The 14,771-nt window shown below is 32.5% G+C and overlaps 1 long non-coding RNA gene across 1 annotated transcript in view; it reads right to left on the reverse strand.

Moving 5' to 3' along the window:
• Positions 1-14,313, reverse strand: part of LOC131852617 (uncharacterized) — a 199,061-nt gene extending 184,748 nt beyond the window's left edge. The window contains exon 1 of the long non-coding RNA XR_009357947.1: positions 14,287-14,313. This is a non-coding gene — a long non-coding RNA (uncharacterized LOC131852617). The remainder of the gene's footprint in view (positions 1-14,286) is intronic.
• Between the last annotated feature and the right edge of the window lie 458 nt (positions 14,314-14,771).

Raw genomic sequence — 14,771 nt, forward strand, 5'->3', positions numbered from 1 at the left:
GAGAGTTGATCTAATAATTATTGTATTGCACTAATTATTAGATCAACTCTCAGTAATAAAACACAATCAATGCATACAAACACAATTATTCTATTACACAAATATTTTGGTATTAATGGCATTCTAATTCAGCACAAACATAGTTTTAAGCTAAAGGATAACTACATAATATGGAACGACTATGAATAATACCAATAGTTAGATTTATAGACAGTATACATTATTTTTAATTATACAATGTAAGCCTAACAATAGTTCGACAGCACACAGTTTTCACAAGGCATAGAGAGGGCTTCTGACTATTCCATAAACAATTTATTCCACGAGACATGATTGTTGCAGTGGGTGAGCGAAATTAATCTCGGACAAATCGGGACCGCCTCGGGGCCCTATTACACGATCAAAGTAAAAATATATGAGGCGAAGGAAAAGAAACCAAACATATGCCCCGGGTAAATATTTGGACTGCGAACTGCGCTCCCCGCCCCGGTGGGAGCGTTTCGGCGGCTACATTTACGTCACATTGTTCTCCCGATCGATTAGCCGGCCGTCCTGTGACGTGGCAACACAACTTTTCATACCCGTTGCGTACGATTTCGTAATAAATTCCAGAAAAAACACTTTATTTCTAGATTTTAACCGAACTCTGATTACGAAAATTACGTTTTTGTTCACAATTTATTTTAGAACATTTAAATTCTTTAAGGTTTCCCATTGCGTACAAAATTAGAAAGTTATGTAACTTATGATGCGTAGGCATCACCGTGCGAAATTATTTGTAAAGTTCGAGCAACCGTGAGAACGTCTAAGTTTTGTAACTCCCTGAATAAAAAAAAATATTCTATTGCCAAAAAAAATCTCAAATTGCTGGCCTCGGGGTGTATAATAGTGATTGAACTAACCTGTCAGCCCCATGTTAAGTGGTTTTGAGGGAACCAAGCGACCATTGTCCGGACAACCAGTAGCGTGTTTTCTTGGTAAATGTTTGAGTTAGGAATATTGACTATAATCTACGGATATAATGCCCGTGTGTGTTTACGTTAAAAATTTTTGCAGCTTGAAGGAATATTTTTGTAGGCTCGAGCATTTGTTGTATGTAATCCTTTATTCTGTATAACTGTGGTTTACATAAACATTTACCAATGAATGAGGCCTGCTCCTGTTATTATTATTTGTATATATTCAATATAAATCTTTAAATATAATTATTGGAACAACAGTGAAGTAACAAAAGGATATTTAAATATGGTACCTCCATGCTTATCATGAAATACAATTCTACAGTTTTATTTATTATATTAGTAATTGAATTAAGTAACTTATATAGCCCCTTTAATATGGTATTAACTATCGTATCTGAAACCGACCCTACTGTATTATAGGCAGGATTATTCTAAAATCTAGTGACGGTAGTGGAAAAAACTGCTGGCACCTACCGACATTGACATCGCTGTTACTCTAGTCAATTCGTAAATACTATAGTACTGTAAGTATATTAGAATGAAATAAAAAAAACACATCCATGCATTAATTTGACCCGTGCAATACTGGGTGGTAATACTTATAATTTTATCATAAATATAAATATAAAAGTTAAATAAATACGTGGTAAGTTCGGTAAGATAAGACTCTTATCTTTTTAGGGAAGTAACCCATACAGATAAACTTAAAAAGATATCATTAGCTACTGTATTTTCGAAATAAAACAGAATTTTTTGCATGAATCGTAATATCTTATTAGAAAGCAATTCATTAAAAATGTAGTTCAATTCAGTTATTTAAAAGAGCGACACACATTTCTTACATTGTTTTTCTTGTGATGTGGCATTTATTTCCGATTGAGCGGTAGATTAAAAACAAATAAGTGATGACTATTCAAAAGTGCTTCAATGTTTATTTGAATAAATGATTTTTCATTCTATTCATATTATTAGATAACAATAACAACACAAATGGAATTGACATTGAAATACACATTCAAATAACGAAAGTCGCAATTGGTACAAAAGTGATATCGATACACAGGTGCATTACAACTCTCATCTCAATTTCAGTACAGACGCAACTCGCATAGAAACGATTCAATCGCGCATATGTTCCTTTGTCCGCGTCACAATGGCGCGCCTCCGCGTACTATTCAGCAGCCACAAAAGTCTGTTTCGCTAACTTGTACTGTAACATTGACCTATTGAGCCAACAGGTGATCACAAAGCGTTTGTTTGGGTGTCTCCGGTGAATTAGCGCCCTCTGCACTCACATAAATACTGAGTTGACTGTGTTTGATTGAGAACTTAGAGCTATATGGGCTTTTTATATTTTACGTGTCTACTGCAGTTACGAATATACTACCTACGGTAACCGTTTACCATCATCACATTTTATATTTTATCTATCAGTTTTATACAGGTTCAGCTTAGTTTTTTCATGTGACCAGAGATACTTTATTTCATAAGTATAGATAAAAAAATATGATAGGATCGTACTTTAACCTATGAATTTCATGACAAAATGCCAAACTATAAAAATGCAAAATTAAGACCTTAAGAATTATTAGGAGACTAGCTGTGCCCGCGGCTTCCTCCGCGTGTTATAGTGACCTTGACCAATAAGGAAGTTTCATCGTTCTAGCTTCATAAATGACGATTTTCCGTACAAATTTTCAACCCTAATTTATATTAACCCCTTAACGTCTCTACAAATTCTAGTGAATTTTGAATGTCATAAATTTTATGAACATCCTAAAAAATAAATTTTATGCTTCTAGCATCAAAAATAACGATACTTCCATGCAAACTTTCATCTCCTCTTTCAACCCCTTACAACCCTTTTAGCGCATTAAAAAATATGTCCTATCCTTTCTCAGGGTCTAGACTATCTGTATACAAAAATTGCATTTAATTCGGTCAAGTAGTTTTGGCGTGAAAGATAGACAGAGTTACGTTAGTTAATAAGGATTAATTGTGACCTACGATTTCGCTTGCACAAACTTTCTTCTCCCCTTTTCACCTCATTTTGAGACACGATGTAAAATTGTATTAAAATCCATTCACCCGTTTAGTCGTGAAGGAGAAACAAATTTCTATTTCAAACAAATAGACACACTTTAGCATTTAAAATATTAGCATAGCAGTCCACGTCATTTTAGTTATAAGTAACAACAAAAGTATAAACTCATAATAAAACAAATACAAGTATGGTACACAATAATGTTCTATGCACTAGTATTTAATCAATCTACATGTCGATATTACGCTCTGAATTCGCCACAGACGTATATTACCTATTAATTAATAGCTCAACGCTAATTATACAACACAAGTGCCTACATGAACGGTCAATAACACAAAGGGTTCTGTACATGAATGTATTCGTACTAAGTAGTACGAGCGAACTACATATACCCCGTACGTATTTCTGTGTGAACACTATCGCTTGTATGCACATAGGCGATATTGAGCTCGCATACGTATTCAAGACATTGATCTTGGCTCACAATGCTTTGTCCTGGTCAGTGACTGGTGAATGGCCGATCTCAAAGGAGATCTGCATACAGCAAACTGTATTTCTGTGACAAAATTACCTACAGTTCACTGAGACGCGAATTTGTTTTCTCTATCTGGATATGAACATTGAACGTGCAGTAATCCAAGAGTTTCCATATAACTAATATCAAAAGAGTAAATGCTAATTTCCTAGATAGATTTACTAGAGATGTCGTAACCTAGTGTTTTACTACTCGAACCAAGTCTGGTTGACATTAACGTGTATGTTCATTTACATATTTATATATTTGATTAACTCTTCGGTGCAAAATATTTAAGCAGTAGTCAGTACTGGTATAAAATTTTTAGTCAATGGCAATATAAACTTGAGAATGTACTTGTTTCCAAAATCATCATCATCATCATCTGCTTATTTTATATCCCATTTATTTGGGGTCGGCATAATATGTTTTTCTCTTCCATTCATACCTGTATTCTTACAAAATATTGTGACGAAAGTAAATAATCAATATATTTTAGTAAATATAACCAACTGTATGCTAAACTTAATTTGAAGGAGACATTGTATTCTCATTGTACTATTACGATACGAGACCTGATATGGCCAGAAATAAATGTGTTTTAATATTAAGACATAAATTGAAAAGTTGCAGGGTCTTGTGAGCTCTACAATATAATGACGGTTTACTCTCATAATGCCTAGTTTATTTTTTCCGAAAACGCTGACTTCCTAGACGGTAGGGTTTTGACGTTTGTACCTGTCTATTGTGCGGTTAGTATAGCGTACTTGACCAAACTTGATAAGATTTTTTTTATTTTAAACTTTTGCAACCGTTTAAGAAAATGTTAATTTACTTCAATGTTTCAAATATTAGAAATATTCTTCGAAAAATGTATTCTATATTTAAGGGTATTATTCATTTAAAAAAAAAACAATATGCACTTATTATGGATGACATGTTGCGTATTATCCCTCCTAAATATGTGACAAATATAAAATTAAAAAAGTTCTTGTAAACTAGATGCTTCGATAGACTACTTCTTTTGATTCCTTTTGTATAAATGTGAAGTAAATAACTGTTAGAGCTGAAAAAGAGCTAGTGTCTATAATCAACAACGTCATTTATAAAACTTCAATTTAATATTCGAAGTTAAAAAATATAAAACATAATTATCGTTTAAATATCAAGAAGATACGGTTGCGATAACTACCCTGGAGCCGGGCTTGTTCCCAGCGAGAAATAAGCGCATCCGTGGCGGGCTAAACGGGTAATGCTGCTCATTATTATCATAATAACGTACGAGAGAGATTGAAAAAATATTAGGCAAACGTAACAATTCTTCCGCACATCTCATTATTATGTCTCTTTTCACGTTTCTTTTTAATAAAGTAGCATTTATGCATTTACGTACCATTGTGTATTTAGAATTACTAATGTTAATGTAGGATGTTTAAGTAATAATAATATTATGTAATTAGCATCATTTATTTATTTGATGTCATTTAGTACCACAAAAAACTAACATCAAGGAAGTTGTTGTAATAACCTATGTATGCGAGGCTTCGCGAACCTTTTCAATGTCAATGAACCTATAGAAAGATGTAAGTATCAAATTGATGCATACAATCAAAATATGTGTCGGCGTGACGGCCCATCACTCTGAGGCATACGATCAAAGCAGTCAGCGGATTAAGAATAATTAGCCAATTTGTCATTTTAATGTCACATGCCATCACGTTCCTCGGCCGAGCTACATCTAAAAGAAATAAAAATGCATAAATATTTAATCCAAGTTAAAAGTATCGTAAAAACTACAAGTCGGCATAACTCATGCGTCTTTGCCTTTTGTGCGGTTTAAAAAAATAAAAAGGTAGGTTTTAAAAAAAGAATATTCATTCGCGGGACGGATCAGTCATCCGCGCGTCGTAGCGAGCAACACGTCTTACCTTTTCAATGCGTGCTTTCTGAAGTTATTTACTTCTCAACATATGAACTAATGACGATTTCATTTTGACCTACAATGTACCTACAGAACATTTTATAGGCTCACTTAATATATATATTTCTACTATAGTTCTCGTACTGTATGTATCATGGAATACTTTAATATACATTTAATCCAAAAAATACGTAGGCAATGGAACTTGGAGTGTAATTGTGTAATATATGGAATTAATAACTAAAAAAAATACTTAAAAATATTTTATAACACTCCTAAGTAAGTTCGGTCAATCAAATCGCAGCAGTGACCGTCTTATCTGTTAAATTTCAAAAATATTTAAAACTTCTTCTTAACATTTGAGTTGTACCTACCTGTTATACCTACTAAACTACTAGCTATTAAATTTTGTCTAGATTGCAAATTAGTAACAAAAATAATTTAGGTTCTTCTTTTTAAAAATGGAGTAGGTGTATTGTTATTGGTTTGAATTATGTTTAAATATAACGTTTCGCATTCTTACTTTATGTGCTTAATGAGAGTATATATAGATAATTTAATTGAATTTGTGTTGATCAAAACGATCAACGATCAAATGGGACCTGAACCACATTAAAAGATTAATCCAAAACTCAAACAGTGGCATCTCACCCGCCATTTGCCCGAATCCTTCGCCGTCAACACTCACCACCCACGATCGTCCGTCAGTCGTCCGGTTCGTCATCGAATGATTAATACTGACTCTCGACTCATTAGCTGAAGGGCTTAGCAACGAATGCCGTCCCAGGGTACTTAATCACTCGAACAAAGCACTACCTACTCGCGCGCGCAGCCGAAAGCATCATTCTTCGTCAGGAATGTGCCCGTAGTTTAAGTCAGGACATTGTAGCGTTTATCGTGAGGCGACAATCGATTCCCAACTTTTTAATCAAATATTTAATTAAAATATTGATATTAGATAGCATTTAATTTAAACATGATTGATTCAAAATTTGTATTACTTACAGTTAAATATTAAAAAGATTATCAAATTTAAATAATGTCACAAATATGTAGCTTATATAACACAACAGATTTTACTTTTATCTGTAACAGCATAGTACAGCTATTTCGTTTCTACTACTGAGAAGAAAGTCCATAAAAAATAATTATGTCCATATAATGTCATCTTTCTATATGAAATAATATACAATAAAAAACATAAATAATATATATGAAAAGGTGAGTAGTGCACATCTATATAGCAATAACTTTTTACATATTTTGCAATCAATATAATACGCTTTTTGTTCATAACTTAAACGACATCATTAATATTGCAAGATGAAGAAGTGCACTATTTTAATTTGAGTGTCCTTATGCAATTTTTTCATGGCTTTCTATGGCTAATTCGTTTATCCCAATGTGTTCACCTCTAATTAATATTTTATATAAAATACGATGGGTGAATTCATCTGTGTGACTCCTTTATTTGTCAATCGCCCAGTAACTTGGTTTAGAAGCTGTATTTTGGTTGAATGTCGGTTGTTTAACAAGAATAGCGTATCCTATTTATAGGTAACAATATATCTACTATCTTATTTAGAGTTTATAGGTATATTTAGAAATGATAGCTTATAGAGATAAATGACATCACGAACATTACGAAGTTTGTAACCCCCGTAAACACAATAAACACTGGAGTTGTTAAAATTTAGCTTATTTCATGTATATCCATTTTGATTAATATTTTCAAGCCGCGGCTATTACTTTATTTATTCACATGATTTTAATAGCATATACTGGTGGTCCCCCTTAAACTTCAAGTTTAATGTGTATTATTATAATTATTTATTATAACAATTACAAAAAGTAAGAGCACAGATTTTGTCAGTTTATCTTTGCTTAAACTACAATCCAAAAGGCGGTAATTTAAACTTATCATAGTTATGTAGAATATACATAGGTACATATTAAAATAAGTCTATGTTTGAGCAAAACATTAAATGATCTGAAGGGCACTAAGGTATGGAAAATACGGAAACCCTATTACAATCAAGCATCGCCATACCATCACTCCAATTCTCTCTAAAGCGTATCTAATGGATACATATGTGCCACTACCTGTTAATTTGCCGAAAAGCCTAACATGAAATGTCAATTCAAGACCAAAGCCACTAAATCGCAACGGGGACCCGACGTTGCGAGCTAACTAACCCGTCCGTGCATCCCATACCTATCAGACTGTTTAATTACCATAATTAATTAGATCCCGTGGCGGAGACGTGAGCAGAATAGAGGATTGATGTCGGTAACATATCGACGTCATTAGTACGAGGTGACGAGTATCGTATCCTATATTTTTAAAAGCCGTCATTAGTAGGAAGTGAGTTTTTTGTGGCCGACGTTCGCCGGCCCGCCGCTATCATCCCGGGCGCGATCAATCATTCCATCTCGGTGTAAGCCACACCGCGCGTTCTATCCGCTCATTGTTCTTGGACAGTTACGAATTGTACTTTTCGTGAGTACGTTTTATAGAAAAACTGTACGCTCATTAATGTATCATGAAATATGCTAGGTACACCGTTATATCAGGTATATACGGTTTAAGTAAAGTTGTTTAATCCACCGCCTCTATAGTTCATTAAGATTTCATATAGAAGGTGCATAATATCCTCTGATATAGACCTGTAGTTGTTGAATAATGCAAAAAATAATCATAAGATACTTCTGTTTATTTTTACTAAACTTATAAATTGTAGATAAAGATAGATGCTCTTATATACCCTGCCCTCATTCTTAATTAAAAGGGATCCATCTCTGCTTCACACGCGAGTACTCTGTGTGTGACGAAGGTCATATACCTAACTATATGTACGGTATATCAATATAGTACGTATATAAATTATCTGGGAATGAAAGCTATATCAAAATTTATAGCGCTATTCATAAAAAGAATATTCATATAATAACGAACAGACAAACGAAATAACGATATATGACTATTAACTATTTATATATACATAGACATGTAATAACGTAGGTAATAAAGTCTCTATATCTATACTAATATTGTGTGGGTTTGGGGTAATCTCTGGATCTACTAAACCGATTTTGAAAATACTTTTAGCAACAGAAAGCCACGTTATTTGTAGATGTCATAGGATATATATTAACCCTAAAACTGAAAACACTTTTAGGGTAAACTTTCGTGGTGGTCGCAAATGTTTACTGCGCTACAAAATGAGCAACTGACATCTAATATAAAATACATATAGCTGATAATATCACGCACATAATAGAATATCAACTCAGAAATTGCAAATTTTTGAAATTAGACTTTTAAACTAATAGCTTAGAATAGATTTTGCAAAGTTTGTAATTTTTAATTACAAACTTTCAACGTGTGATATGTACATTATTTATTACTGCTAATTACCATTCTACTACACAATAACCAATATATTATAAGTATTTATGGGTAATATGTAACAGCACGCGGCGACCATGGTTATCTTAAGAGAGCGCGTGCCGCCCGCCCAACAACCCTAACGCCTACACACGTGATACAACTCTTACTCCGATTAATTGCGAATTTTGACCCTTTGCCCTGCAAAAGTTCACTATACTCGTAATTGTAGCATTAGTAACGGTCATTACATTTTGCACGCAATTTAATAATTGACCATTATTTTGTTTCGAGACTTAATATTTTTCATTTATAAAGGCTAAAACTATTTTGCCTGTAGATATAACATCTCGTTTATTAAACTAATTTTAACACGCAATTTCTACTTGTTGTTGATTATATGATAGTTCTACTCAGACATTTTAGTGAATCGTGAGAGTCACTAAAATTTTCCTTGTGAAATTTAAGAGAAACAAAATTGAAACAGACTTGTAAACTATATACCGAGTTGCTATTACATTTGCTATGTACATTACATATTTTATTCTAAATCAATATTTGGTATCGTCATCTATATTATTAGAATCAGTCAAAATATAGACAGCATTGACATATCATAAACTGGCGGCTGTTTTTAATAAAGTAAAGGATATTTCAGTTCTACAATGTTATAATACATACTATATTAAGCGTTGTCCTAGCTGAATTTGATACGATTTCGATGATTCGTTTTGAAATCAATCGTGATGACTTACATAATAGTAGTGTACTATGGTTTTTACATGAATATTAGGCACTTTTATTGTTCAAAAGTAAGGAAGTACTATATACTTCCTTATACATCTATACTTACAAAACTACTAACAATTTTAAAACAAAGAGTATGTGGGTAGTCTAAATTCGCGTAGCAGATAACAAATCATGTCACAAAATAATGAAAACGAAACGTAATGTATTCCAACACAAAGCTAATGCAAACAGACAGACTGGCTAATGAAAATGAAAACTTAAACAGTAATGGAATGAAGGCAGTCCGAAGAAATGATTAATTGTGGTACGGAAATTGCGAGGCGTTAGGTGTCGCTAGTCATGTTCATGGCACCAAGTGATACCGTTTTATATCCTTTTAAAGTATATTTAGATATACTTTAAGATATTGGATATGTAGGTGTATTTGTTATTGCTTATTGTATTAAATAGAGTAAAGAATAGTACCTTTCATTCAAAAAGTAAAGCTTTATATTACTAACAGCTTTTAGCTTCATTCGAGTACATTACAAATCTTTGAATTTCTAGGCTTTTCTGAGTTATAATATGCACGTATTATAGATACACTGTATCCACTGCATTAAAATTGTAATTTAAAATACCAAAGCGTACAGACAGCGCCGCGATAGTGACTTTTTATATATTGTGTAAATGTTTAATCACAACTATCGAAAGTATACTTCTAGTAAGTTACTAATATATATAAATAGATAATTCTTGTTTTACTTGCTTATAATGGATATAGCAAAAATTACTTGATGAATTTTTAAAATTTCTTTTGTCTTATAGTAGGTACGCTGTTTTATCACTTCGGGCTTCAAGCGGGCAACGCCGCGCTTTAGAATTAGTGTGATATAAAGTAGTAAAATGATAAAATGACCACAGCCGGCTGCTGGGAAGCAGCGGGCTGTGGCTTCCGGCCGGCCAGTAGGCCGGCAGGTAAAAGAACGACGCTGGGGTGGCACACCCCAGCAGTACGCCCGGGTAAAGAGCACAGCTCGAGGTCCATAAGGACCAGCGGACGACCCAGTCAAGTCAAGTAAAATGATATTATCGAATTCTCATCTACTTCTTATAATATTCTTTATAATTAACTTGTTTTTTTAGTAGTAAGTAATATTACTTCTTCCTCCATCTATGGTCCATTAATCACCACAGGACTTTACGATGTCCACAAGATCTTAGGTAATTTATAGCGGAAAATGCGTACATTACAGGCCGAGGGCGTACCTTGGGGCGTTCCGGACGGGTATTACTCGCCACCAGTGGACGGAAGTCGGCAATATATTACGAATTGCAATCGCCCGCTGCCTGCCGCGATCGTGGATTTAATGCTATAACTATATCTCTACATATACAATAGTAAATAGTAAAATCGTGACAATGCAAAAACTGTCCGTTTGTGTGTTCAAGTTACACTTATAAATGAGCTTGAGGAATTATGATGATATTTTTAAATAATATGATGTTAAATATGGGTCAATATGTAGACTTCAGTAAGTTGGGAGAAATACCCATAATACGTAGCCTATTATTTTTTATTATTTATTTAAATATTAGAACGCGCTTTATATATTACTACCTACCCGCCCCGGCTTCACACGGGTGAACATGTATTATATATAGATAAACCTTCCTCTTGAATCACTTCGTTGAACACAATTAAAACCCGTTGCGTAGTTTAAAAGATCTAAGCGAGCAGACAGCGGAAGTGCCTACATATTATACTACGTAAAGATTGTTATTTGATCATCATCAACAAATGTACACGCTTATGAAGTCGCAGTCACCACTTGTCATATATATTATATGACAATGATAAGTGCATTTACATCTTAAATAAGTAACTAACATTTTTTTTGTATTAGTAAGCTATTTTTAGAGAATTCATGCGTTTATTAGTCGTTATATAGCGTACGTAATAGTGAAATGGTATAACCTATCTTAACTGTTGTATTAATTATCATTTTAATATATATCAGAAATACAGTATAGTAGTAGGTACGTAAATTCGATATGCAGGTATACCTGCGTATAGTAGAAATAGAATACAATACATACACCGAAGTATTATGTCTATAATTTTACATATTGATATAACAACGAGATTTGTAGGAACTTTATACATTAATAAAGAATTTTATTGAATGGTTTTGAAATGTTCTTTTATGTATATAAAAGAACGTATAGACTGGTATTTATAATAGTTAATTGGTGTATCGATCTTTCGAGAAATAAATGCTGCTTTGTATTGAGTACTCGCGTATAATTATCATGTAATCCCCCATATTACAATTCAATTTCATCCTCTTATTTTTAATGTATATCAATATTTTATAACAATGGTCAGATATTATTTATGAAAGTACCTAAAACATGTAGAGATGCATTTTTTCACCATTTATAAACAAACGGGGCATAATTTCCTCAGCCCCCATGCTTCTAAACTACACTGTTTACTATACGTAGGATATCATTAGCCGGGGTTAGCGATGGACCACGACATTTATTTTACGGCATCCGGCTATAAAAGTGATCCACTGCTTGCAGTCTGCAGCGTTGCCCAGTGGTCTGCTCAATGATATATGCTTGCAAGAAGTGACATGCAAGATTTTACAGATTAGAGTAACAAAAATGTTTAAACGAACTTCTTTTACAATAAAAAGTGAGCCGTACACTTCGTTCAAAATCAATCTATAAAGCTCTATTTTTATGTACGCAAATTACTACATAATTTATTCGTTTTTAAATTGCCCCATACTGAGAAATCATTATAACACAATTTTTTTTATTTTCTTGTCCAGCATATATAATAATTTAATTTAATATTCTGAAGCAGCACATAATCGTTTATATTTGTCAATATTATCATTTATAGACTAACCGTGTCAGTTTTACTTATTTATGGATTTGAACTTTATTGCATAACATGTAACAACGTCCATAATAAATCTTCTATCCTATTTATACCTATGTACCTAAATAAGAGAGTATACCTAATTATTATAATATAGGCAAGGATATCTTCTAATGAAAGTAAAAAATATTTAGTTTTTAAATATGTACTCGTAAATAGATACTTGTATAAATAAAAACTTCTTAGTTTGTTTGTTCTACAGATTAATCAATAAAAGTTCTTAACAACTTTTTTTTAAGTACCCACTTATGACGTATTAAATGAGGTCTATTCTATACAAATTAATATTATAAATTACCAAGTGAATATGAGGAATATGCATCTTTGTTTTAATATTAGAGACATATCCAGTTAAATCAGTATATCATTGACCCTACCGACTGCCCAGAACCCATGACCCCACGGAAGTGATAAAGCTTTTTGGCTAAAAAAGCATTTGGGCGGCGATGGCGCGGAAGCAAAGTGGAAATTTCTCACTGTGAACGAGATAATCTTGAGTTGGTTTAGTGCGGTGTATAGCGGGGTTTGTCCTGCCAAGTGGAACGATAACTTTTTATAGAGTCCATAATAATAACCATATACATACCATATACTCATGTATAATATATTAGGTGTACGTTGATACCTATAAGATGATTTTACAAAGTATTATATTAAATTGATTAACATCGATGTATATTCTGTTGGGTTGTGTCATTAGGACTGGTATTTTTCGACCTCGAATTAACTTTCAGAAATTGTTTCTAGATGACTACAAATGAGTCTCTTATGTAGTTATGTCTCTTATAAAAAATACTATGTAGGTAAATTTGACTTCCATATTAACATGAATAGCAATTCAATTGTAAGTGTTTATTCGTATATAGTGTATAAGTGTATATTTATATAATTATATATGTATAATTTTTACAGAATTTTATATAAATTTGTCTTATATATTTTTATGACATGTCTCATTCATATTAGTGCACCGGCAACAATCTTTCTCTGCACCACCTATGGTTGTCTAGTAGATAACGCCGCAAGATGTTAAGTCCGCCATATATACATCTTACTTATGTGCAATGAAGTTAAATACATAAATAAATAACATTAAAAAATTCCTTAGAGTGATACTCGTCTTGGTGACAACGTAAAAGTAATAAAAACATGTCCTATCTATTTTGAAATATTATTATCTAACAACATAATGATTAGCATATAGTAAATTAACTATGTAGGTCTATCTACTTAGGAAATAGTGAAAAATATTGTTCCATTGAGAGCCAATAACAGTAAGCGCACTCAACAATATTAAAATCAATCAACAAATTAAATTGGTCGGTGTCTAGGCCGAAACTACATTGACAAATGAACGTTGAGTAAAAAGGAAATGAATCTGATTCACAGGAAATAAGTCTGATTCAATTGGTCCATTGTTGTTGGTGACCCGTCACGGTCAAATTTAATGCTTGTTGTGCATTTGTTTACTGGAGTTAAATACTACTATACTACTTAGCCTGTATACATGTATAAGTAGGTACAACATACATATTCCTGTATATATATCTAATAATTACAATATAATTATATTGTAATTAGAAGTATGTATTTAGCTAAGAAAAGGTATTTGGAGACTCTGTAGTGGTTCATGTATCATATGGAATGTATTCATAGTGTATTTTTAATCTAATTATATTTTAAATAAGTATTAAAATATTTTTCAAGACCCCAACTTAACGTATCTAATACTTTGAATAAGATGTAATAGTACTACATATAATACTTACTGTATCGCAAGCAGGGGTATCAAAATCTGCAACACAAAGAAAAATGTGTTATTATGCCATTATGGTAATATATCCTTACAACAACTTAGCAAAATACGATGGCGATAACCATTACCATTTAAATTTAATCGTTATGTTAAATAAACTTAATAAGGTAAAAAGAAAATCAATTCAATATTACGAAAACTGAAGCTCATATATTTATATTAAATAGTTATCACTTTATCAATACTAATAAAAATATTGTAAATTATCTGACTAGGTATTACCCAGTGTACCAACCTATCTTTAATTTTGTAGAAAGACACATTTTTTTTAAAACCACTTACCCGCATGTTATTGACATATGATGGCCAAAACGAACTCATAAGTAAAAATATAATGAATAGATTTCAAAATAGTAGGCGTGTAAAGGAAGCCAGCTCTTGTATATTTCCAAATTACGATCAAACAAATATTTTCGCCGAAAATTAATCAAGGACCGT

This window comes from Achroia grisella, unplaced genomic scaffold (assembly GCF_030625045.1).
Source record: "Achroia grisella isolate CSIRO2021 unplaced genomic scaffold, CSIRO_AGI_Agris_v1 utg856, whole genome shotgun sequence".
NCBI lineage: Eukaryota > Metazoa > Arthropoda > Insecta > Lepidoptera > Pyralidae > Achroia > Achroia grisella.